Source organism: Rhincodon typus, chromosome 6 (assembly GCF_021869965.1).
Source record: "Rhincodon typus isolate 14 chromosome 6, sRhiTyp1.1, whole genome shotgun sequence".
Taxonomy (NCBI): Eukaryota; Metazoa; Chordata; class Chondrichthyes; order Orectolobiformes; family Rhincodontidae; genus Rhincodon; species Rhincodon typus.
This window is the reverse complement of record NC_063337.1, coordinates 100,430,372-100,453,935: the sequence shown is the minus strand read 5'-3', so window position 1 is coordinate 100,453,935 and position 23,564 is coordinate 100,430,372.

Sequence of the window (23,564 nt, the reverse complement as noted above, 5' to 3'; positions counted from 1 at the left end):
ACAGTCCAAAGGTGTGCAGGTTAGATGGATTGGCCATGGGAAATACAACACTATGGTTGTTTGGGTGGGTTGCTCTTCTGAAGGTTAGTGCAAACTTATTGGGCTGAATAACCTCTTTTCACAGTGTAGGGAGTCTTTGATTCAATTCTGTGATTCTTGCCTAAAGATTTCCAAGTGCTGCAGCAGCACGATCAATATATGCTACCAGGCTTCATTTTCTGAGGAGTGGCAATTACAGTCAGAATGCCACTCCACTCCTATTATTTCCTGTTCATACTGAGCCCCACATTTCTGCCTGAGAATTCCAAACCCAGCTTCTGCTGAAATGCAAAGATATGTGGAGTCAACGTAGATTTCCCCATTGTGCGGGATAGTTGAGGCAGTCAGTGTGTCATGTTCTAAGATTTAAAGACTTGGCCACACATATTGCCAATTTCAGATGTGGGAGGTACCGGGATGCCAGATTTGTGATGGAGTGCTTAGCGTAGTTCAGGAGTGGGTGGTAGGTTGGAGGGGTAGAAATGTTTTTCACAGCCAGCACCGGTAACAGGGGAGTTGGGTTTCATGCCTAGTGGTAGTTAAAGGGGGGAGCATGTCACATTTGAAATGTGAAAGGAGGTGTCCAGGCCTACTGGTGATGGAACTTGAAATAACTCCACAGAGGCGAATACCTCGTCACCAAGTTACCCTTTATTTACACGTGAAGAGTCCTCGACTCTAGTTATGCCTCTTCAGAGCCAGCTCGCAAAGTGAACAGAACCTCCTGTTTATATCTGTCAGCCAAGGCTCCCTGATAGGACTGGATTAACATCTCCAATCAAGGAACTCATACTCTATGAGGTCCAGCTGGCTAACCTCGTGACAATCACTACAGAATTGTGTTAGGATGGGCAGGTCTGTTCGAGGGTCCAGTGGTATTTTTTGTCAAGTGAGGTATAGTTGTAGGGGTGCGTGACAAGCTGAACAGCATTAGCTTCCGACTTACCCAAGAGGAGGATAGCTTTTTAATCTTAACTTTTCCTCGGTACCTGCCAACTCGATTGAAGTGGAAGCCTCCAAATTCTTCCATATTTAGTTAATTACAACATTTAAAAGACATCTGGATGGGTATACGTAGAAGAAGGGTTGAGAGAGATATAGACCAAATGCTGACAAATAGGACTCGATTAATTTAAGATATCTGGTCAGAATGGACGAATCAGACCAAAGGGTCTGTTTCTGTGCCATACATCTCCGTGACTCTATGACTCTAATTCTTTTGGAGGATTCCAGACCCATTGGAAATTTTTAATTTCCAGATCAATCCTCCTGGAGTCTGCTGCATCTGGGATTCCATGTGTTCTTTTCACGAAACACAGTCTGTACTGCTCCATCGACTAGCTGCACATCAGAATTTTCATGGCAATGAAGTTGCATTTCACCAGAGACTACTGAGCCCATACAGCAGAGCTTGTGTAAATTTTGTGTTGTTTAGTTTTAAGCTTTCTTTCAAACTGACCGCCCTGAGACATTACTACTGTCTTTTCTTGACAGATTGTGAGTCCAAATTTCTCTGAAGCTGTTGAGTAGGGATTTCAAATTGACTACAGGCTCCACTTGAATACACCACTCTAGAAAACATGAGGCTCACCATAATTCTCCATCATGGCCAACTAATGAAATAACAGGAAAGAACTGCTTTGACCTATGAAATGTCTTCAAAATCAATTTTCAGAACGTCTGTGGTCCTGACAAAAATGTGACATCCATCCATTTTTCTTTCTTAAAAGAAGAAAGTGAGATAACTGTTTAGCATTTCTCCTGATCTTTTTTTGTGCAATGGAATTAAAAACAGAGATTTAAAACTGGCCTTGATTCCCCTTCACCCATTTAAGCATTCCAACAAAATAAACAGCTATTCCCTTCACTTTTGAATTCAGGTTTTGCCGGTATTTGAGTCTTTGCTTACCATTTCAGATTTTGAAGTTTTGCAGCATAGACATCAGTGTATAAAATCTCAGGGTGTTTGATTTTTGGCTTGTGTTCTCTATTTCAATTAAGCGGCAAAGTCAATAGAGTGAAAATTGGACAGATTCTATAGTAGATGATAAAATTGAAAGTTACTCCTAAGGTCTTATGCTTTCATCATTCACAGAATTAAAATTCTGGTGAATGAGCGTGTTTTTTGTAAAGAAACATGAGAAAGCTATTTTCAGGTTTAAATTGAAGAAAGCTTCAATTGATATAGCCGTCTGCAGCTTAGTTGAAATATCGATGATTGGACTGAAATGATGGGCAAGAAAATATTATTGAGTCCATTACCCCTTCCCATAATACCTGTCACAAAGGCCCAAATCTTTTAATCTGCATTGGCATTTGCATTTCCAACCCAGATCAGACAAGAAGCTGCACAGTTCCTTACCTTTGATGGTTGGGAATCTTTTACCCTGACGGAGGGATCTGCTGAAGTCTCCTCGCACAGGAATCCTGATAGGGAAGAGCGCAGAAGATCTTTTAGAGAGCCTGAACCTCACTTTACGACATGAATTGCCATCTTCCATTTGGTAAAAATGTTTAAAGGTCAAAAGGTTGTTTGAAAGGCTTTTATAAAGCATTCATGGTGAGTGGGTGAGCAAGTAGGTAGATGAGGGGGGCAGGATGGTGGGTGGCTAAAACGTGCCATGGCTGGTATTTAAGAGGATACAGTAGCAAATGCATAGTGAGATGTGATAGAAAATGGGCAAAGTGTGTCAGGGGATTGGAAGATTTGCTTCTCTGTCAGGTGTACAGGTTAGTGGGGACAGTGCCAGGGATCGAGTTCAAAAAGATGAGTGGGGATCTGATTGAAACTTACAGAATACTGAAACACCTAGACGGGAGAAGATGTTTGCGCTTATTGGAGAGACTAGGACCCAAGGGCACAGCATCAGAGTGAAGGGACGATACTTTAGAACTGAGATGTGGAGGAATTTCTTCAGCCAGATGGTGGTAAATCTGTGGAACCCATTGCGAGAGAAGGCTCTGGAGACCAAGTCATTGAGTGTATTTAAGACAGAGATAGATAATTTCTTGATTGGTAAAGGGCTAAAGGTTTATTGGGAGAAGGCAAGAGGATGTGTTTAGAAACATATTAGCCATGAATGAATGGTGGAGCAGATTCAATGAGCCAAATGGCCTATTTCTGCTCCAATATTTTATGGTCTAATGGGTCTGTTTACAGGGTTAGTCAAGAAAAGAATTTGAGTATGAATGTTTGGGAGGTCGTTTATGTAGTTATGGGGTTGGAGCATATTTTATTCCTCTAACCTTTCTTGTGTAACCAGATAAGCCAGTCAGAGCCTGCCAACATTTCCAAATCTAACTTGTGGAGATCTTTCCAGATGCTACTTATCTGGAGATTGGAAGGTCTGATCCTATGTCTAGAGACTTGCTGTTCCTTCTCTCATCCTCACAATTTCACAATCACACAACCTTCTAGAAGAAGCAAGAAAATAAAACAAGGAAAAGGAAACTAAATCTGGAAAATTCCTCTGTCACCCTTTCTGGCAATTTAAACCAGTCCAGGAAGGTTAACATAAAGGGAAATATCACCTAAAGGGCTACAGTTGCACCCTAAATATGCTGAAGCTAAGAAATTATTGCGGAAGGTTGCAGACACATTTATGAATTAGCGCAAGGTGTATTGAAGTCTTAGCCAGTGTCCTTCAGGAAATTGGTTGATTTACAATTGCATAAGCACTTCCATGAATGTATTGTAACATTTCTTGGCTTTTATTTAAATATTCTATATCAGTGGCAAGAGATAAACTGAAGCAAAAATAAAAATGAAATCTTTTAGCGTGAATTGCAATATTTACTCAAGCAACACTATAAGTATGTTATCAGAGCACTATTATTATTATCAATTGTTCAATTGTCATTTGTTCTCTCAGTTTAAGAATTTAATATTTTTCAGAGCAGCAATTGATCTAGTTTTAAACTTTAAAGCTGCATCCAGCTGGACGTTTTTCAGCTAATATGGATTTAATTGTTCCAGTTGATTGCGATTGTTAACCTAACATAATTAGCAAATAAAAACTGAAAGAACTGCAGGTGCTGTAAATCAGGGGAAAAAAAAAACAGAAGTTGCTGGAAAAGCCCAGCAGGTCTGGCAGCATCTGTGAAGGAAAAAACAGAGTTAACGGTGACCGTTCCTCAGAACGGGTTAGTAAATATAGTTAGCAAATACATCACTTCAACAAAATAATAAGCTTGTATATATAAACAATTTGATATCATAATGTCTGTATTAACAGCCATTTGTGATAGAAGTCAAAACACATGTGATAATGCTCATAATGTAATGGCTGTGTGATGACAATTGTATCATGCCCAGTTTATGCACATTGTAATTAATTTTGGAGCTTATTAACCATGAAGAAAAGACTACAGATTGAATCTTATGGGGGTTTGAGTGATATGGGCTTTCATAAGCTTTGTGGCAAAATCAGATGAGAAGCTTGGAGAAGTCTATCTTGATATCGGGATCTTGCAGTTGCATCTTTTATGTATTTGTCGAGCGTTGAGGTGGGTTTCTCACGAGGCAGTGGCAAGTTTCCAATAAAGGATGATTATAGCTTGTTAAACACCTTATTATTGCTGCAACTCACCTCATTAATATTCAGGTTCCTGTCTCACCAAACAGGCTAAATATCAAGAATTCTAGTCATGGAAATCAGAGAAGGTACCCTGGTGCTTTAGCAGGCTGCTTGCTCTGAAGACACTCTATGTTGGATACTAAGTTATCAATGCCTCAGGGCATGTTCCGAAGGGCACCGACCACATCCACAGGCATTGTCATCTGACATATGCCTGCCTCTAAGAACCCTCATGGCACATCTCTGATCTACTTAAAATTTGCTTCTACACCTTCATTGCTGGAAGTTAAGCTGCATGGGTGTCATAGTAACACCGCAGTAAGGACACTGTGCGTCAGGGGGACATGGCCAGCTCATGGATTGGACCAGGCAGCACATTTGAGCTCTTTGCTCACTGTCACAGCACTCACTAACCCTGATCCTACCTGGATCCTCACAGCATCCCTGCCATGCATTGCCTCCTGAGCCAGATATACTCAGCTCATTTAACTTCTGTCTTGCCTTGCAATTTAGTGCAGACTTCAAGCCAGGAGGCTTTTCGTGGTTGTCAGCAGGCCCTCAGCCAAGTCAAGGGAGATAGCCTTTGCACAGGATATGCCAGCACAGGAAGACAAGGGTAACTACCACACCACATCAGGGACTTGGTGTGATCAGTCAGTTAGTTGGGACTGTCAAGATAAAGAGTCACCAGACTTGATGTTCACTCTGCTTTCTCACCACAGATATTGCCAGACCTGCTGAGTTTCATCAGCAATCTCTGTTTTCGTACCTGAATTATAGAGCAGCTGCAGCCATTCTGAATGACAGGTAGCTCTGTAGTGCCAGCAGCGCCAGGGTTGGGTGATGGAAGCTGCCAGGATTTCAGGCAAATCCCTAAGCAACAGGAAGTTGTAGAGGTGGAGTTCAAGGTAAGTCTAAGGTATAAGCACAGGACCTGGCTCCCAGGGCTCAAGGAGTAATGAGACAACAGTATAAAGATGTCTTGAAATCAGGGTGACGTGATGATGTGTAGAGATATAGATGTGAGATGAGTGAATGAGCTGTAAATAAAGAGATCTTACAGAAATTCCGCAAACTCAAGAAGCAGTACTTGAGAACCTAATTAAAGTTAGGGCCCACAGACGTGGTAAGATGTATTCCAACAAAATGGGTGAGGGGGCTGTGGGAGGCTGGTTTGTAGGGTCAGGTTAAAGTAAGGCTAGAACTTTCACATGAATTTCCAGTGAACATGAGGGAGCCCCAAAGGAGAGCCCACTCCATTGCCACCATCAGTTCATACATTAAAATCTATCAGGTTACACATCATCTGTCATGGGTCTCCATGGACAATTGGTAAGATAGCAGGAGAGGTAGAATAAAGCACTCAAGTTGCAATTAATTGGCCACTTAATGACCTCAATAGGAAGGGCAAGCTGGCTGACAACTACACTGCTCATGCACTGTATTTTATGTGGCCCACAACACCCACTTTCACCCTCATATACAGTGACAGACCTTAAAAATCCATTGAAATCTTGAACTCCTAAAGACTATGTGTAATGGAATAACGGAAGAATTCAAGATTGAGATGGATTTTCGTGATGCTGTGAGATCGAGGGTATGCAGTAAAGGCAAGAGAACGGAGGTGACTTTGTATCAGCCATGATCTGATTGGATGACAAAATACTCTCAAGGAATTGGCTGGCTTCATTTTCTTCGATGTTTGATAAAATTCTGATTTTTTTTTTCAAAAGCATTGTGTCTTATGCCACAACATAATTCAATGCGTTTTGTTTTAAAAAATACATTCTTATAATACCTATGCAGCTAATAAGAGTATGTTTTTCTCACTTTCTTTGAAATGGAAACTAAGCATTTTGTCTCTACCCTATTAGTTTAAGCTTATCATGATCAACTTCAACGTGATCATTTGCCTCATGTTGCCTTATTCAATAATAAAGCCCATTCAATGCTACAAATTAAGCCTTTTCATTTTAACACAAATCTTCAACTGATTAGTTTGACCATCTGTATCTTTTATGTTTGAGTGATATTATCATCTGGTTATTTTGCTAACGTTTAGGTCAAATAACCACAAAAAAGCCTAAAAAGAGGTTTAAGCCCGTAGGGTAGATGGGAGGGTGCCACAAGGATTAGGGAAGATCAATGGTCCAAAAAAAACCTGATCAAGTTCAGAAATATTTCCTTTTGATCATATGGAGTGTAAGAGAATGTGGGGAGGGGGTACCTCACTAATCCTTAGAAGGGTGGGAAATGTTTTTAATTGCATACAGATAAAACAGTAATTGAGAGGTTTGACAGAAACATAGTATAAGTGGATATAAGTGGTATTATACAACTAATGGTAGGACCCTGGGTAGTGTTGTAGACCAGAGAGACCTAAGGGTTCAGCTACATAATCCTTTGAAATTTGCATCACAGGTAGACAGGGTGATTAAGAAGGCATCTCGCACGCTAGCCTTCATTGCTCAGACTTTTGAGTTGAGGAGTTGGGATGTCATATTCAGGTTGTACAGGACTTTGGTGAGGCCTCTTCTGGAGTGCTGTGTGCGGTTCTGGTCGACATGCAATAGGAAGGATATTATTAAATTGGAGAGGGTTCAAAAAAGATTTGCTACAATGTTGCTGGAAATGGACGGCCTGAGTTATAAAGATAGGCGAGATAGGCTGGGACTTTTTTCCCTGGAGCATAGGAGGTTAAGGGGTGACCTGATAGAGGTTTATAAAATCATGAGGGGCAGAGACAAAGTGAATGGCAAAAGTCTTTTCCCTAAGGTGGGGAGTTCAAAACGAGGGGGCATATTTTTAAGGTGAGAAAACAAAGATTGAAAAAGAACATGAAAGGCAACTTTTTTTACACAGAGAATGGTTCATGTGTGGAATGAACTGCCAGAGGTGGTGGTTGTGGGTACAGCTACAATGTTTATAAGATATTTGGATAAGTACATGAATAGGAAAGATTTGGAGGGATATGGGCCAAGCGCAAGCAGGTGGGACTAGTTTAATTTGGGAACATGGTCAGCATGGACTAATTGGACTGAAGGGTCTGTTTCTATGTTGTTTGATTCTGACTCTATGATTGTAACTGAACTAACAGGTTGTACCCAAAGGCTCGTAGATCTAACTTAAAAATGCATAAATGCAACGCCAATGAGAATGGTCTGTAGTAATTAATAGAATTTCCATAACATGCAGCAGATGGAATCTGTCAATCTTCTCACTGATTTAGCTGTATTCTTCAATGAGGAGCATATCCTTGCAGGACTACCCTAATTTCAGATTTCATTTTCTGAAGCCTGCATTTTTTTTTGATTGCCATCAGAAGCATTTTGAATGTGCATTTAGGCTGAGTAAATATTGGAATATTAGGTGGCAATGACCATCTCCAACAAGAAGGCATCTAATCATTTTTCCTTAACACTCATTGGCATTGCCACTGCTGAATCATTCACTATCAACATCCCGGGGAGTTACTGCTGACCAGGAACTAAACTGGACCAGCAATTAAAAGCTGTAGCTTTAACAGCAGATCAAAGACGGGAGATTCTGAGAGGACTGTACTGATGTATTAATCCTGTCCACCCTCTACAAGGCACAAGTTAGGAGTGTGATGAAATACTTGGCCACTTGGCCTGAGGAATGTAGCTCCAACAACACTGAAGAAGCTCAACATCATCCAGGGTAAAGAAACCCACTGGATCAATAACCTCATGTATCATCTTATCACTGCACCACTAACACAAAGTGACAAAAGTGTGAACCAGGCACATGATGCACTGCACCAGCTCACCGAAGCTCCTTCAAATATACCTTTCAAACCCATGACCGCTACAATTTAGAAGAACCATTACCTGCATTTCCCCCTCCAATGGCACCATGCTGCCATTCCTTCGCTGCTACTGAATCAAAATCAGGGAACACTCTTCCCAGCAGCACCATGGGTGTACCTACACAACATAGTCTGGTTCAAGAAGGTGACTCACTGTGACCATCTCAAGCGCAACTAGGGGCTACCAGTTCTACCCTTGCCAGTGACCTTCCTGTCCCATGAAAGAACTTAAAAAAAATCAAATTGGGGTGAAATGCAAAGGCCTTCCAAACGACAGAAAACTGTACGCACGTTCCCTCGTTTTAAAGCCATTTGCAAATCATGCATTCTGATATGATCGCCATGAGGAATGCTGTCTTCAATTTATGGGGTATCAGTGGAAAAATCGCTTCGAGCACTCAAGCTGTTAAATACTATCATTGCATTCTGCAAGGTAGCAACAAGACTCCACATGCACGTTTGTTACAAAGCTGCCCTGAGTAACCTTGTGGTACAAGGGTGATAAATACATTGGAAAACCAGAGACTATGAACATGCAAGGCATGATTTTTCACTTGATAAGCATGAGTATCAATAGAAGCAACAGGAACAATGCTGTCGTTCACTTGCTGATATTTCTAACTTTTCGGTTTTCCCTCCTTTACATTATCACCACGAATTCAAGCTGAATAAGAGAACAATGACTTTTCGCATGATTTTCTCTTGTTTTAACATTGCTAATTGCAGAGATGCAAGCAAATTATTTTTCTACTGGCCTCCTTTTCTAAAGCGTTCATTACATAACAGGGAATGTGCAGTTTACACCAGTTTTACAATCTGAGAGCAAAGCTGTGGGAATGCATATCTTTCAACAGCTGAAATCAGAATGTGCCAATTTTTAATGTGGCTGGCACTTACGGAGAAAAAAATTAATCATTCTCTTATTGTGCATAAAGAGACATTTCAGCACAGATTTTTTTTCAAATATTTATCAGCCCTGTGGCATTAGCATTATTTCTAAATGGACTCCACTTGCAAAATTCTCACGACTGATCTCTGAAGTTCCCTTGATGCGGTTTTATTTTAAAACTATACGCAAGTCAGTTCACTAAACATTCGAAAGATAGATTGAAAAATGTGTGCATTGTTATATTACACTTCATTAACGTTTTGAAGTATTTCAAAGCACTTTAAAGCCAAAGGACAACTTTAAAACTGGAATCACTATTGGATCATTAAGGTGTCAGAGATTTTTATGTCTAAGGCATGTTTTAAATGAAAGCAGTTGGTCCATCTGTAAGCAGATGGCTAAAATATTTTGGGTCTTTGATAAAATTATTATGAAAGGCCTTGAATAAATCTCACTGCTTTTGAAGTTAGGATATTTCAAGTATATCATTGATGAAAGGTGAATGTGAGTAGATTGGGATCATAGAGTTTCCAGAAACTATTCATCCAATCAATTCCCTCTTTCTTGTCTCTTCCACCTTCACTTCCAATAATTGGTGTGAGGAACTCATGGGCATCTTTGTCACTGAGATAAAGATAAAGATGAAGATAAATATAAAGACCATCTATTCAGCTCCTTCTGTGGCTTCCCACCCTGTCACTAATCCATCAGCCAGGCTCTGTACAGCCCTCAACCTGTACTTGCACCATTCCCTTGTTTCTCCCAATCTCCTATCAAGGTCTCTCCTAGATGTTTCATCTCCTCTCACTAAACTGCTGACTATTTCCCTTCCAGGTACCCATGTCAGGCTAATATTGTTCATTACTTTACTTCTTCAAGCTTTGTGTCACTCTCCTTTAAATATGATGTCAATGCCCTCTTCTATAAAAACATGCACTTGATTTGGACACCTTTGCAAATTAATGCACATCTCTTTCCCACCACCCCCAATGTTGTGTTTAATACGTTGTACCTATCACATCTATTTACATCTTTCCCAGAGCACCATGTTTGAGTTTTCATATCTGCCTTCTGGCAACACAGGAGTAGATTTTCTACTTGACACCCAGCTATAACATTCACTCAGCTCAAGTCTGTATTCATAGTTAAATAAATAAGAAGTAGAGCTACTCTGCAGCAACCAATCCTCAGCCTATGGTCTTTCTAGATAGGATACTTCTCTGTCACAGTTCTTATGTGAAAAGAGTTTTGTGAATCTCTAATCAGTTTTTAGTTCTGGTCATGACACTTTGGAAAGGATGTGACTGCACTAGAGACAATGTAGAAGGTTTATTCAGATGTTGCCTGGGCTGGAGCGATTAGACTAACAAGAAAGATTAGACAGGCTGGGATTGTTTTGCTCAGAGCAGAGAAGGCTGAGGACTGAGGTGGAATCTGATTGAGGTGTGCAAATTCCTGATGGGCTTAGACAGAGAAGTATGGTGAAACATTTCCCCTTAGCAGAAGGGTCAATAACCAGGGTCCAAGCTTTAAAGTGAGGGGCAGGAGGTTTAGAGGATTTTGTTTTCACCCAGAGTGTTATGGATATCTGGAACTCGGTATCCAAATTGTTAATAGAGGCAGGAATGCTCAAGACATTTAAGTAGCATTTAGATGAGCACTTGAAATGCCATAACATACAAGGCTATTGGCCAAGTGCTAGAAAATGGGATGAGAATAAATAGATGCCTGAAGATGGAATAGACATGATGGGCCAAAGGGCTCTTTCCATGCTGTAAAAATATAAGACCCTATGAAAGGGGAAAGCTTATTTCTGGCCCATTACTCCCTCATAGGGTTATTTGTCTGTCACCATGGATTTCTTGCTCACTATATGTGTGGGGAAGGAATTGCCAACTGAAAATTGAAGCAAGAACCATTCCTCTCCCTCCAACAGAAAAATAATAAACACTGACATAAATCTCCATTTTCCATAGAACCAGTAGGGGCTTGTCAAAAGCTACTTTTAGAAGAAAAAGTTACTTCCACAATTCCAGATTATTATATCAACTATTCATTGGCAATGAACTATCTGGTGTGAAATCATTGAACGAAACTCCAATTGCATCTACGGTTTTCAGATTAATATTGAATGAAGCAACACTGGGGCTTATTGAAAAAGATATGGAAAACTGAGTTGGGTCACCTCAATGTCTTTAAAATATTTTAAATCATAACAGGAGAAAAGGAAACACATTTAAAATCCATCATTCCAAGTGAAACATAGAGCAAGCCAAAACTTCAACATGGTGACTAATATTTAAACATTTTACATCTACTGTATATGTTTGTATAAAAGTCGAATTTTTTAGACTTTTTTAAGGTTAAATTTATAGGGTTGACTATTACATAGTTAATACTTGTGAGGGGCTGAAATTCATGCCAGAGTCCAAAATATTGTACCATTAGCAAAAGCCCAACTGATCTCTAAACAAATAAAGAAAAAAAACATGAGTTTTGGTAATTACCAGATAAAGACAATAGGAACAAAAATGAATTAATAAGCTTTTATCTATACATACATAAAGTGAAGTAGAAATACATAAAGACAATAGAAACAAAAATGAATTAGTAAGCTTTTATCTATACATACATAAAGTGAAGTAGAAATACAATAAGGCTTTAAATTACAGTTACATGGTACATCTAATTAAACAAATTAAAACCTTAAAATTACCCTTCCTTCTGCTGATTTCTGATTACAAACTGGTGAAGCTGTAATATCTTACCTTCAAGTTCAGCAGGCAGCTTATGTGCAGTCTTAGCACTCTGTCAACGTACTAAGTCATGCCTTCTGATGAACCTTGTGCACCATCCAGCACTTGCCTTAAAATGCGAAATTCCATCCTTTATTGATTTGTTTCGTGCATGGATTCAGACGGCTTCACAACTAACACATCTGCCATTTTGATGCTTTTCAAGTTCCCACTCAGCAACTTTTTTTTCCAGTTATGGCCACTTGCTAGGTTTACTCTGTTGGCACACTTTCGTTTTGGTATTGTCTGAAGTTGGTTCGATACCTCTCTCCTGTCTCTCACAAGTTTCTCCGAAACACAAAATTCTCTTGTTGCTACACAGTTATTTGTCTTCTCTGCAACTTCAATAACTATCAGTTTAAATGCTGCCATATATATTTTGCTTTTTTTCCTTGAGGGCATTTTTACGCAAAATAATGAAGAAATTTCAAAACCTCAACTAGGTATATGACTGTGTTCTAGCTGCAGACAAAGGGAGATTGTCACCTGACTCTGACCTGATGCCTCTTAAACTTTTGCACCACATTGATGTGAATTGTACATTAAAATACATAATAACACGAAAAAAAATTTCATTTCCTCGTCGTAACATTTATGTAATAGATACTATCTTGACTCACATATGTTTATCTGTTTTCTGTCAAGAACTACGGTCGACTTTTACATGAGATGCATGGAAAATTCCAGAGTTTTTGGTCAAAAATAGGGGTCGACTTTTATATGAGATCAACTTTTACTTGAGTATATACGGTAATTATGTAAACATAAAGGCAGGTGCATTCAATTCCTCTAACATCCTGTTCCTTACAGCTAAAATATACTTCAAAAGCTTCTAATATGTGAGATAAATAAATAAAAGTATCAGTCTTGGATGTGGTAGAGTGAGAAGGGATTGTTGCTCTGCTTTTTGCAGAATTTTCTTATAAAAGTCCAGCTTTGGAGGCTCCATGCAGTGAAATATAATTTTAAAGCTCCTTCTTAGTATCACTTATTTAATCAATAGTAATTGAACCAGTTCAAAATGGTGATATGAGAAAAACAGATAATTGGTCAGATAATAACTCTGAACAATTGAGTACTTAACAAATGACTACACAATTTGGATGTATTTTTCTGATGTAAACAACAAGGGGATATTTTAAAGTCAATCTCAGCTATGAGACATTTCAGGTCAATTATAGGATGTGAAAGGCATTCTAAACAGCATTCTTATTTTCTTTCTTGAGATTATTTCATTCATTCGAAAAGAACTTCACAATCACTGACCCTTCTGATTTATGTGACTTCTATGCCCTCGGGGTAATGTTAGTGATTGCTTATTCTCACTAGTTTGCTTAACACTTTACCATTAGCAGGGCTTTTATAGGAGGAATTTAAACTATGGGTTTTGCATAAAAGGTTTTTCCCAAAATCTGTCAATGCTAGTATGATGAGGTCACATCAAAATGATCTACATTTCCTGTTCAGGTTACAAGCTATCTGCACAAAAAATATATTCTTTGACTAGCATGCGGAGGATTGACTGCTTCATGTACTTAGGAAAAGCTGATTCCTTTCTTTGCTGGCATAAAACCAAGTTACATGTGAAAAGTTGAAGTCCTGCAATGTTTGTTTTAACTTTTCTGTCTGCTTTAATTTATGCTAAACTGTTGCTGCCATTTCAGTGTCATTTTTAATTATATGATTTCAATTATTGAGACACCATTTTGACATCTATAAAGGTTGTTCCCATGTGCACCCTACATTCAAGGAGGAAAATAAAACCTTAAAACATAGGTTTGCAGTTTTAAAGATCAGTTTAATTGTAATTATGTGCAGGAAAACATACAATTAGCAAGACACTCCATTAAGACCATTAGCAGAAAGAAAAACCTAGCCCATGTTTATGAGCTGAACTAAGCAGATGAAGATACAAAAATATTGAATTTTTGAATATTGAAATATTCAACAACATCGATGTTAAGGTGCATTTTTACTTTAAAACAAGCAAATATACAATTCTGTTCTTATTTGTCATTGAAGCGTGATTTTGAGGAGCAGGGGAGATTTTTTTTCATTTTACTCACTATTATCATTATTTTCAACAGCGGATAGGTTGAAATACGAGCAGAGACTGGTGATGTGAGAGATTTGGAAGTAGACAGGCTTTGTGATGCAAGAGTCAAAAGCTTAAGTCTGTCTCAAATATGTCTGACAGTTCTACCTGATTACGTGGTCACAGATGATGATAGAACTGGAGGCTTGCTAACAGAGTCTCTAGCTAGTATTGAAGACAGTGACTTGGTTTACCCAACATTTTGTTGGAAGAAACTCCATCTCATCCTAGGCTGGATATCTGACAATTGGTCTGGCAATACACAGACAGTGAAAGAATTGGTAACCAGCAACAGAGAGGACTCAGACTCATACATTCATAGAGCAAATTACTGCTGATGCTAGAATCTGTACTGAAAACAACAAATGCTGGAGATCACAGCGGGTCAGGCAGCGTGGATGCACGGAAACAGACACTTGGGTCCAACTCGTTCATGCTGACCAGATATCCTAAACTAATCTAGTCCCATTTATCAGCATTTGGCCTATATCACCCCAAACCCTTTCTATTCATGTACACATGTACCCATCCAGGTGCCTTTTAATTGTTGTAACTGTACCAGCCTCCACCACTTCCTCTCATTCCATACACGCACTACCCTCTGCATAAAAATGTTACTCCTCAGGTCCTTTTTAAATCTTTCTCCTCTCTCCTTAAACCTATAGTTTCTAGTTTTGGACTCCCCTGCCCTGGGAAAAAGACTTTGCCTCTTCACCCTATCCATACCCCTCATGATTTTATAAACCTCTATAAGGTCTCCCCTCAGCCTCTGACACTCAAGGGTAAATAGCCCCCGCCTATTCAGCCTCTCCCTATTGTTCAAACACTTCAATCCCAGCAATATCCTTATAAATCTTTTCTGTACCCTTTCAAGTTTAACAACAGCTTTCCTATAGCAGGGAGACCTGAATTGCACACACTATTCCAAAAGTGACCTCATCAGTGTTCTGTACAGCCACAACATGACTTCCCAAACAGCAGCTATGGATTGTTTTGTTCCAGCTTGTTATGCTTCAGCAAACATAATGGGTTGTCTTTTCTAAAAAAAACAATATTGGGATTTTCTCAGTGAGTTTCGCAAGTTATCTCAATTCTCCTGTTCTCACCGCAGCATGTATAGACCACCCCCTGAGGCCCTGTGCTTGCATTATTGAACACTCTCCAGTTGTAGAAGGACAATGCATGGGCTTTGCACCAGGTCAAACACTGCCAACCAGTAGACATAGTGGCAAGGAAACAACAATGAACTACTGCTAAGGGCACAAAGATGGCATGGGTGACAGTTCACTGGAAATACAAGATCATATTTGCAAACATATTAGCACTTTAGACCATCATCTCTCTGATCAGTGGCCAGTGTGACTGTTGCTACAAAATTTAAACCACAGAGACTACCCATTCTTAATGCCATACCAGATCTGAACCCTTTCTAAAGGAGTGCTATTCTGTACCTAGCACCCAGCATGGCATTGCATGCTGTCATTGTTGACTATGTGCGCATCACACGTAGTATTTCCTTCCAACAGATGTTAAAGTTAATGTTTATTAAACAACAGGAAAAGCAAAAAAAAAACAACAAACAAAAGTTGTATTTACTTCTAGGACAAAACAACGACTCTTTAAAAAGCCAATGAATGATGACTTTGTTTTGAATTATACCTTTATTCAACTGAGAATTATTGGAAGCAAACGTCAACTAAGTTCTTGATTGGTAAGGGAATCAAGGGTTACTGAGAGAATTTAGGAGAATGGGGTTGAGAAACATATCAGCCATGATCAAATGGCAGAGCAAACTCGATGGGCTGAATGACCTGATTCTGCTCCTATATCTTATGGTCTTATGGTCTAAGTCCTGTTTGTCTTATTGTGTCCGATGTTGTGCTGCTCTAACATTGTGAAGATGATGTTCCTCCTGCTCAATGTCTTAAACTTTCTCTTTAGCTGATTGTTGTCAATATCAGCTCCTCAGTGTCCATCACATCTGCTCTTTACCGGCTCCTATTGTGCAGAACACAGCTTGCAACCATTATATGTCACACTTTGTCTGGCGTGTACAGCAAGGCACTCCCGTTTTATCCCAAAATGCAAGTGGAAAGTTAATCTTATTTCAAAAGGGAATAGAATATTAAAATTAGGAGGTCTTGCTAAAAATATGCAAGACACTAGCCAGACCAAAGCCGAAAAACTGTGAAAAGTTTTGGGCCCCATATCCAGGAAAATATATGCTGGCATTGTAGGCAGTACAGAGAAGGATCCCCAGGTTGATTCCTGGTGTGGAGGAGCTGTCTTATGACGAGAGTTTGAGTAAGTTGGGCCTGTACCCACTGTCATTTAGAAGTTTGAGAGAAGATCTTATTAAAACATACATGATTCTTAAGGGGTGGCACAGTAGCTCAGTGGTTAGCAGTGCTGCCTCACAGCGCCAGGGACCCAAGTTCAATTCCAGCCTCGGATGACTGTCTGTGTGGAGTTTGCACATTCTCACCGTGTCTGTTTAGGTTTCCTCTGGGTGCTCTGGCTTCCCCTCACATTCCAAATATGTGTGGGTTAGGTGGATTGGCTTTGCGAAATTGCTCATAGTGTCTAGAGTGGGGAGTGCAGGGATAGAGTTGGGTGTGGGAGTGGGTCTGGGTTGGATACTCTTCAGAGGGTTGGTGTGGGCTTGATGGACTATATGGCTTGCTTCCACACAGTAGAGATCCCATGAGACTTGCCAATGTCAATACAGAAAGATTGTTTACCTTTCCAAGAGAAGGTAGACCAGAGAAAATAATCTTACAGTAAGGTGCTACAGCAATGTACAACATAGGGACAGACCCTTTGGTCCAGCTTGTCCATGCCAAGCAGATAAACCAGATAAATCTTGTCCCATTTGCTAGCACTTGGCAATCCTATAAACCCTTCCTATTCATGTGCCCATTCAGATGCCTTTTAAATGTTGTAATTGTACCAGCCTCCACCACTTCCTCTGGCAGCTCATTCCATACACGCACCACTCTCTGTGTGAGAAAGTTAACCCTTAGGTCCATTGTGAATCTTTCCCATCTCACCTTAAACTTATGCTCTCTAGTTTTGGACTCCCCTAACCCCAGAGAAAAGACCTTGCCTATTCACCCTATCCATACCCCTCATGATTTTATAAAACTCTACAAGGTCACCCTTCAGACTCCAATGCTCCAGGGAAAATAGCCCCACCCAATTCAGTCTCTCCCTATAGCTCAAACCTTCCAACCATGGCAACATCCTTGTAAATCTTTTCTGAACACTTTCAAGTTACACAACATCCTTCCTATAGCAGGGAGACCAGAATGGCACACAATTTCCAAAAGTAGTCTAATCAATTACCTGCGTGACAACGACATGACCTCCCAACTCCTATACTCGATGCACTGTCCAATAAAGACAAGCATACTAAGCACCTTCTTCACTATCCTGTCTACCTGCAACTCCACTGTCAAAGAACTATGAACCTGCGCTCCAAGGTGTCTGTTCAGCAACACTCCCCAAGGCCTTACCATTAAGTGTATGAGTCCTGCCCCTATTAGCCTTTCCAAAATGCCTATTTGAGACAAATAAGGAGGAATTTCCTCACTCAGAGAGTAGCGAATTGGTGGGGTTCTTTACTGCTGAGGGCTGTAGATGCTGGATTTTCAAAGAATTTGAAGCTGAGAAAGGGACATTTTAGTCAGTAAGGAAATCAAAGTTTATGCAGGAGAGGCAGAATGTGGCATTGAGGATTATCAGATCAGCCATGATCTCATTAAATGGTGGAGAAACCTCGATGGGCTAAATGGCCTACTTCTACTCCCGTGTCTATCTGTCTCACCCACTCCCCCTTGTCCCCTATCCCATCCTGTCAGACTCAACCATGCATTGGAACGTTATATTTGGAAGGCCCATCATCTGCTTCATTTTGGCCTTGGTAAAGGAATGTGTTGCTTTGTATCTATCCTAGGTAAAGCTGTATTTTAAATCTTCATCTTCTGACATTGTCCCCAGAGCTTCAGGCCTACACCTTAGTTATGCCAACTTGCATGCTTCATTGGCCCCAGCCCCTGCCTTTGATCCCAGGGTGATGGTGACCTTTCCCCCTACAATAACGCTTACCCTCCCATGCGTTATTGTCTCCCATATTCCGTTACCCCACTTCCAATTATTGTCAAAAAACTGCCCATTTTGAAGATATTCCTCCCTTTGGAAGGATTTCCATTCAAAGCTTTTCTCTTGTTCACCATCATCACTTTCATTATTTGACAAAGTACTTGCCAAAATTAAGCTCTGAAGAATATGAACTCTGCTTTCCCTCCACAGATGCTGCCTGACCTGCTGAGTTTATCCAGCAATTTCTGATTTTCTTTCACAATTATTGTACCTACTGCATTCAAACATACTGCCTCAAAACCCTGCATTTGACTTTCCTAAATTTCCCACCACAGTAGGGGCTCCTGATAACCACCTTTAGCTTTTTGTGAACAGACCTCAAGGATTGACCATGGCCCATTCCCTCAGCAAAACTGAAAGCGGTTCCCCGCTGATGAGTGACTAGACCGCTGACTGGTTTCTTTACAACTGTGACTCCTCAGATAGGCTGCACTGAACCTGCAGGATTGATTGCTGGGAATGTCATGATAAGGGACCCCAACCCTCATTGTTCTAAGGGACTGACTGACTTTGACCAAGCCCTGGACTGAGATTGAATGATGCCCCTGACTGATTGTGGTGGGGCACCCTGACTGATGACAGTCTTCCTTGACTTGACTGAGGACTACTTCCCTTAGACTTTGAGGCGTGACCTTTCAGTTGATACACATTGAATGTGTTTGCCGCAGAAACTGCTGGCCCACGGTGCAGACGTGAGATTGACAGTTCCTTAAGCAACATGTCCACCCCCTTGACTGATCTCTCCTGGCAACCATGACAAGCTGCCTAGTTTTTTTGTCTGCTCTAGAAGGCAAGATTTGAAATATGTACTGTGAACCTGTAAGTTCTGAATCAGGGATCAAAGTGCAAAAAGGTAAGGTAAGGCAGAGATGGTGTGAGTATCCAATTAGACCAATATGAGTCAATGCCAAGTGTGGAAACTAAGGGATTTGAAATGCACCTTGCTCCAATGCATGAGATGGGGACCTGGTATTGCTCAGAAAGTGGACTAGCAGCTGCATTGTAGTGAAAGTTGTTGGTGAGCTCCAAGCTGCAATAAGGAAGTGGTAATTTTGTGTTTTAACTGAATCAGAGGTGCACCATGGTGGCATGCAAGGCTGGCGCATTTCCAATGGCAAGGTCTGTGAACGAACGGTACAGATGGCTGTTGCCCATGAGCGTGTTCTGAGGTGTGACAAGGTGGAGGTCTGGAGGAGCAAACAGCTGCAAGATACACACTCCGACTGTCATGTTGGGAATTGCCACCATCTAATATTACTTCACTGCCTGGGAAAATAGCAAACTACATATGAATGAGGCAATATTAAGTAATAATGAAATATTGTTGCATGTAAATAGGCCTCTTGCCACTCACTACCAAGATTTCCATCCCTCTGTTAAAGACATGACATTTCTTGAAGAGAATCACCCTTCTCTGATTTCATCACATTTTCTCAACTGATTCATCATTTGCCATATCTTTGAAGGGTTGGGAAGATTCTGTCCACTGTCACTTTATCATAAGCTTTGGAAGGAGGCATCAGGGCGATTTTTAACACTTTAATGTTTTAGCGAAGTTGGTTAGAGTTGTTAGTTGGTTCGCCGAGCTGACTGGTTTTCATGCAAATTTTTCGTCTCCCTTCTAGGTGGCATCATCAGTAGTGTAGCCTCTGTTGAAGCGCTGTTATTCTGTCCTCCTCTGAATTTATATGGTCTGGTCTGTCATGGTGGCCAGTCTTGTTTCTGGAAAACTAAGAACAATTAAGAAATGCCTTTGATATTTGCAACTGCAGGGAATGTCAGATTCCAATGTTACACAAAGACTGTACAGATTTTTTTAATGAATAAAGTATGTTTTGCAATTTAAAAAATGATCTACTTGTAATAAAGCAAAGAACTGCGGATGCTGAAACAAAAATTGCTAGAGAAGCTCAACAGGTCTGGCAGCATCTGTAGAAAGAAAACAGAGTAAGTGATACAGATCCAATTCTGAAGAAAGGTCAGCGGACCTGAAATGTTGGCTCTGCATTCTCTCCACAGGGACTGCTAGATCTGTTGAGTTTTTCCAGCAATTCCTGGATTTGATCTACCTGATTTTGTGGATTGCTTTGGAGTCCTGCCCACATGATTGAAAACCAAGTTAGTCAATCAGGTTGACTTCTGGTGGAGATTCTGTCAAGGGTGATAGATGCAGGATGTGGACTTAACTGTCAAATTAAATCCAAACCACCTAGGGAAACACGGATTTCCGGATTTCCTGTCCTGTTTCACATCCAAAGCTGTGTTGCCTGTACAAACTGCCTCTGTTAACATCGTAGCCAATGTCTCTCCTTTCAAATAGTTTCCATCATACAAACATTCCAGCTGCTTTGTTTTCCTGTTTCTAGGAACGATATTGATTTTTTTTTGTTCCTCTCAGCCAGACTGAATTCAAGGCAGCTACGCAGTTAGTATCCTTTCCCAATGAAACAAAAAAATAACATTTTTAACCTGTCTTTTACTGGTTATATTTATTTTCCCCTGTATTATTATTGGGAAAAGACTCAGTTACTTTCCTGCTTAAACTGTTGCTGTCCCCTATAAATCAGAAGGCCTTGAATTCAACTTCAACGCTGCGTGTCTAATCTATGCTGGTACTCCAATCCCGTACTGAAGGAGTGTCTGAGGTGTTGACTTTCATGTGAAATTTTAAACCATGACTGCTGTCTTGGGAGTAATTAAATGATCCTGGGTCACTGTATGTAGAAAGGCGGAGGCCATTATTCCTAGCAAGGCCATTATTTATTCCTTCATCCAACGAGTAAAAAGATTCAACAGCAAACCAGTAAAGTTAATGGAAATCTGACATAGAAACAAAATATGCTGGAAATACTCAGCTGTTCAGGCAGCATCTGTCCAAAGCGGGAGACCTAGCATTATTGGAACTGAAAAAACTGTAACAGGCTTTGAGCAAGTGAAAAGGATTTTCAGAGAGAGAACAAAGGGATAGTCTGTGATAGTTTGGAGAGGTTAAATGGCAAAATGATTCTTAGTAATGGGTAAAGTAAAGGTACAAAAGAAATGCCCCAGTGACCAATGAATGGCTGGATGTCATAAGCAAAGTGAATAAATTGAAGAAAAAACAGAATGAGACAAAATGAAAGCAGAATTCCCATTTTTCAAATTGTTAAACTCAAAGGAGCACAGAAGCAGGCTAAGGACAGAAAGGTCAGTGTAGGGACAGAGTAGAGAATTGAAATCATAAGAAACAGAAAGGTCAAGATCATAGATAGTAGGAACTGCAGATGCTGGAGAATCCGAGACAACAAGGTGCAGGGCTGGATGAACACAGAAGGCCAAGCAGCATCATAGGAGCAGAGAGGCTGACGTTTCGGGCCTAGACCCTTCATCAGAAAAGGGGGAGGGGAAGGGGGTTTTGAAATAAATAGGGAGAGAGTGGGAGGCGGATAGAGGAGAGGATAGGTGGAGAGGAAACAAACAGGTCGAAGAGGCGGGGATGGGGCCAGGAAAGGTGAGTGTAGGTAGGGAGTTAGGAAGGGGATAGATTACGAGAGAGTTGCAGTGGGAGAGAGATCCCTTGAGGTTTGTCCGGAGGGAGGAGGGTAACTTCTTCAGGTTAGGCATCCTTAGAAGAGGTTTCGCAGTGGGGTTAAAATCGAATCAGAGATAGTAGGAACTGCAGATGCTGGAGAATCCGAGACAACAAGGTGCAGGGCTGGATGAAAGATCATGTTAGCAGAAAATAAATAGAGGTGTTCTGCAGAGCAGTCACCCAGTCTGAGTTTGATTTCCCAATGTACAGAAGTCCTTATGGTGAGCAGTGAATATCTAAATTGAAAGAAGTGCAAATGTATAATTGATTCACTTGAAAAGTGTGTGAAGTTTGGATGGTGAGAAAGGAGAAGATAAAAGAGCAAGTGTTACATTTCCTCTACATGCGTGGGAAGGTGCCAGACAAAGGTGAGGAGGTGTGGCAGTTGATTCAGAAGTGGACCAAGGTGTCACAGAGGGAGCACTCCCTTCTGAATGCTGAAAGGGAAGGGAAGAAGTGTATAGTGGTGGCATCATGTTGGAGCTGATGGAAATGGTGAAGATCCATTGAATGTGGAGGCTTGGGGGATGGAAACTGAGGACTTGGGAACCATATTATAGTTGCAGGGGGAGGGGAAAGGATTCACATCAGAAGTACCATAAAATCAATCAGACACACATAAACTCTGGTGACTGTTTTGTCAAGAATATTCGATGATAAAATTTTTATGATTTGTCCTCAATTGGAAGACAGGTGAACAATCCCACTAATCTGAAATCAGTAGTATCTTCTGATCTCTCAGTTACAGAGAGGTGTGAAAACCAACATAATTCATCTTGAGTGGTGTACATTTTCTCTTAGCTTCAGTGAACTTTCTTCTGAAACCTAAGAAACCTTCCATTTGTTCAATTCAAGTTATTTTGATCTCTGGTATTTGGCTCCCATACTGGTTTCGGTTCTTCAACACACCAGAGAATTTTAAGAGCAAAGCATACTTTTCTCCTCAGAAGTGAAAAATCTTGATTTCTGATGATGCACAGCTGTTCCATGTAGTATTAATCCCTATATTTTAAAACCATTCTCAGAATTTCTTTGATTTTGAGTGATGTTCTAGCTGCATTATGCAGTTTTCTGTTAAAAGGTTGGAGTTTAATTCTCTTCAGCAAAAGGAATTTCTCAGATAATAAAATAACACTCACTCCAGTGCCAAATTTGAAATTATTTGGATGACCACTAAACAGTATGATCTCTGAAATATCTGTGAGAAGATATGCTCTCGACAACATCATCAGAGATGTTTTGACACCCCTCTGGACAATTACAACATTGTACAATAACAGCGTTTAAAATACGATAGGGTTAGGGTTAGGGTTAGGTTTGGACAGGTACATGAATAGGAAGTATTTAGGGAGATATCGGCCAAATGCTGGCAAGTGGGATTAGGTCAGATTGGGATGTCTGGTTAGTGCGTATGAGTTGGACCGGAGGCTCTGTTTCTGCTCAGTATGATACTGATTCTAGGGGCACTACCACTGTGCAACTGGTGATCCTATTGCCCCATGGAGGGTCGATTTTTATATTCCAAAGGTGGTATCTCATTATGTGGAGATGCATGCTCCAATGAGAGTACATTTTGGTAATCTGCATTTTTGGAAGAAATGCTTATGA